This window comes from Montipora foliosa, chromosome 6 (genome assembly GCF_036669935.1).
Source record: "Montipora foliosa isolate CH-2021 chromosome 6, ASM3666993v2, whole genome shotgun sequence".
NCBI classification, from domain to species: Eukaryota; Metazoa; Cnidaria; class Anthozoa; order Scleractinia; family Acroporidae; genus Montipora; species Montipora foliosa.
Window position 1 is genome coordinate 4,156,846 of NC_090874.1, and position 4,273 is coordinate 4,161,118.

Below are 4,273 nucleotides of genomic sequence, written 5' to 3' on the forward strand. Positions count from 1 at the left end.
TTGGTTTCTTTTTGTTTCTGGATCATTCATGAGAGCTTTTTAATAGCTGCGCACTGCGACGAAAAATTGTCGTCCAAGATGGGGAAATGTCAGCGTAACGTTTTTATTTGGTACCGAATCGAACGTGCCGTAATGTGTGCCATCTGCCATCTTGCGAAAGTAAAGATCTAAGGTGTGAAACTTAACAAAACAGAAACCTTGCGTATCCTTTCCCACCTCTTTAAGAATTATAAGAGCACTTTGAATTGCGTTTTTTAATGAATCGATTTTCCGCTATTGAATCTCGCTTCCAATTTACCACTCCGTCTGAGAATCGGGTACATGATGGATTTCTTCCCCCTTCTAACAAGATGCCACGAAACAGTCGTTTGTGTTCTATAAAGCAGAGCCGCTTGTACTATTTCCTGTTTGCCTCGAATAAAGAAGCTTTGATGATCTTTACATAAACTCCGGGTGAAGAATTTCTTCCTACTTTTAACGAGATGAAACGTAACACCTGTTTATTTTCTTTGCCGAACTGAAAGAGAACCGCTTGCATTATTTCCTGCTTCGGTCGGTTCAGTGACGACAAGAAGTTTCATGATGATCTCTTTTTGCTCCAAGTTTTGATATGAAGATGCTCTTGGAAGTGTTCGTTTAAAACGGCTACTAAAATCTAATGACCCCGAAGTGATAAGCGACAGCTCACAAATACAGTACAAATCTGAGCCGATCGAGAGTTAACTGACATAACCGCTAGTAAAATAAATTAAGTACTGGCATTATAACTGTGTAGATGTATTTTGCAACATATAACATAAAAAGAAGTCTTTACTTACGCTTGGATACGCCAGCACTTGCATGATCGTCATCAAGAGAACAACACGTCAAGTATCCTTTTTAAAAGGAAAATAACCATAAAAAAGAAAAACTCTTTGTAAATGAAATCGTGCTTCTTCTCAAAACTCTATGTAGTAAAGAAGGATCATTCTCAGAATCATTCTTTGCTCCCAATGGACTATTCACGTCCTAATTCATACACATTCTCTTTCATGGTACCGAAGACTTAAAAAGTTCTACTAAGTCGCTAACAAGTTTGGTCTCCTGGGTAAGCTATTGAGTTAGCTTTTTTGAAACCGCATCTTACCATTTCGACAATCTAGTGTTTGCTGGTGTCGAAGCAGCTGTGATTGTAACCATATTATGTTGCCAAAATGTGTTTTTTTTGCATTAAGAGAATGGAATTTTATCCGGCTCCATGACAACAATAATCACGTAAAATCGGTAGTCTCTTTGCATTGTTTAGCGTTGTGAGTTTGTTTGCACAGCTCAGGAAATTTGCGGCGAACCGGAAAACAAAGTAGGGTCTATTGAATTTTATGAACTGGCCACTTCCCACAACCCAAATGACATCGAAACAAAAAGTGCATTCAGCTACTTTGGCAAGGAAATGTACTTTATGCAGTTGACAGCAATGCCCTGCTGTGACTTTAAATAACAATCTTGAACGGCACAACACTCACTGAAATTCATGCCAACGCATCATTGGTTGGCATGTTTTCAATTTAAAAGCAATCAAGTTTTGAACGCCGAAGTGCTTATGTCAACACACTTGAATTTATGCGAATTCAGTCACTGTTAACTAACATCACTGTGGGGTGTTAATTCCGAAGTAAAGAGTTTGACGGATTTGAATCAGTAAAAGGTCTATTGAAATGAAAAAAATGAAAGGAAATACATATTTAAATAAGCAAACATCTCACAAGCCAGGATTGACCAGCGGGGTAGATCTTTGCCTACCTGCCTAATAATTTCAATCCATGAAATTTGTTGTCAGAAAATAAACCAAGTTAATTAGGCACTCTTTGCACTACCTATGATAATATCATAAATGAAATTTCACCCAGACACTTAATTAGAAGACGATCCCATGTGAAAAGTTTCTTCAGTTTTTGACGTATAGCGCGGATGTGGATTAAGCCGCGGTCAAGAAGACCGTCGTTCCACCCAAAATGGGGAGAAACTCAAAGATTTAAATTTTCTGCAAGCGTCCGTATACCTTTTTTGTTTTTTGTTGTCAAAATACCGACTCTTAAAGATAATAATATAAATCTCGTTTATTGCGAGGCAGACAGCTATACTCTTTGCAAAATACAGGTGTAATCTGCATGTTCCGATGAAATATTGAACTTAAGACGAGCAGGCGATTATTTAGAAAGCCGTTAAGGCTCGACTAAATCGCCAAAAGACATGTGGGCTAACTATGGGTTAACCTTCTGAGAAGTACCATACATAATTCGATTCCACCAAAAAATTAAATATCTCTATAATATAACAGAACAAAAAGATAAATGAACACAAAAGCATGACTGAATGAACAAAGGAATAACTGACTAAAACATGCAAGATCGCGCTTAAAGATGTATCTTTATTAATTATTGAATGTGGTAAAGAAAAATTAAGTACTCGCCGTCCCTGCCAATGCCAGCTCACGCTCTTTCGCTGTTTCATAATGATAACTTGAACTTATGTTTGTTCACAGTTCAAGGACAGTTGTGAAAAATATTGAAGGACGCGACCTCTATAATAAAGCAATTGTCGAAAATAGAATCGGAAATTCGTCATCATGAGATCATTAAATTTTGCTAACAGAAGTTTGAGGGATAGAAATAAACATTCACCTTTCAATGACAGGCTGTCTTTAGGCTGTCTTTAGGCTCTCCTGTCGAGTGACCAGGAAACTTGTGCAGTACGAATCTTGTATTTCAGCTGATCGCAGCAAAGAGCAACCTCAACCCGAACTCATTTCGTCAATTTTTTGAGCCGGCTGAAAGTAGGAACCTGTATGAGTTATTTGCAAACTGAGTGACGTGTGATAATGATCGAAGCGCCTTAAATGGAGTGGAACCCAACGAAGACATTAAGCCAAAAGCCTTTGAGAGACATTTCTAGGCTCCTTGTAATGTATAAAGACTGTCTTAAGAGATGTTTTTATCACCTAGAAAATCTTCATCTGTTCCGATATCTTAGCTGAAAACAATTGAAGTGTCCGAATACTTTAGGGATCCGGAATGATATCTTCATTTCAGAAATTGCCAGCTGAACGTTACCTTCTAAGAACTTCCAACCGAACCATTTGGTCATCCGAAACTGCTAGGTGACGTTTTCAAAGTTGCAAAAATATCCCTTCTGAAAACGTAAGGGACTACTTTCCACGGGTTGCGAATCTTTTAGGTGCTGTTTTAGTAAAGAAATGTGTAGCTGTTTAGCAACATAGAACCCAAATTCTTAGAACAGTTTGACTCTCCCGAACACGTTTCACCGAGATTATCGTTGGGTGCCCCTGTATTTCCCAACTCAGAGTTAACTAAGCTGACTTTTTTCGTCAAACGCTTTCTTAATTGTGAGAAATCGCGAACTACTGTGAACAGAATGCCCTTTGAGACCACGCAAGTGTCATTAACAACAAGAATGTTTCTCGATCTTAAGAGCGCTTCAGAGACACTCATTCAACTGCCTGCGCATCCGTCCAGTCAGAGTTTCTCTTTCGCGATCGCCGAGTTTTATATCTACGTCTTCGCGTATCTTATGTTCAATCTTACAGTAATGAAATCAGCCACTTTTTAAAATTATAATTATTAATGAATGTATAATAAGGAGTACATAATAGTAAACTTATCCTGTATACCTTCTTATAACTGTCAACCAATTTGTCATAGCTTCACTCAAAGAATATTTAATTAAAGCAATGGCACCAGCTTCTGATCTGTTGATCTAAATTTCTTTATCCGTCCACCATCAATAAGAAATCTCCTCTAACTTTCATGCAACCTTTTATCAAACTCAGTCGTTCCTCGGTTTCCTCTGTACCCACGAGGGAACGAGGTGTCCTTTCGATCATGTTTATATTGTATTTAACAGCTTGTAATTTGTCTCCTTTTTACCCCCATTACTTTACCCTGATGAAAGAAAACATATCAGCTTTCCAGGGTTTTTTTTTGGCGTTTGTTTATCCAAACCAAACCCTGCTCAGAACTTGACATGCACTTGCCGGAAATTGCTTTCCACAGAACTGCTCAAGAAAAAAACCTCGGGTGGTAATTACGAAAAACAAAATACAAAAAAAAATGAAAACATAACCAAAAAAAAAAAAAGAAAGAAGAATACAAAAATCAAATTTCGGATAAGAGCCCAGAACTAGTCTTCGTACTTTACTGATCTGCGAACGGCCTTGGCTTTTCGTTTACAACGCGGAAATAATAGTCTGTAACCTATACCATTTTTATTCAAACTT

General features: G+C 37.8%; 1 protein-coding gene across 2 annotated transcripts in view; it reads right to left on the reverse strand.

The window, feature by feature from the left end:
* LOC138006377 (D(1A) dopamine receptor-like) overlaps window positions 1-3,491 on the reverse strand; it is a 34,306-nt gene extending 30,815 nt beyond the window's left edge. The window contains exons 1-3 of one of the 2 annotated variants that reach the window (XM_068852659.1): window positions 3,090-3,491; window positions 2,661-2,806; window positions 819-875 (exon numbers count right to left, since the gene is read on the reverse strand). The gene's annotated coding sequence lies outside the window, so the exon portion shown is untranslated. Of the gene's footprint in view, window positions 1-818; window positions 876-1,126; window positions 1,196-2,660; window positions 2,807-3,089 lie in introns of those variants that run through there. The other variant, XM_068852657.1, reaches the window with a different exon arrangement.
* Between the last annotated feature and the right edge of the window lie 782 nt (window positions 3,492-4,273).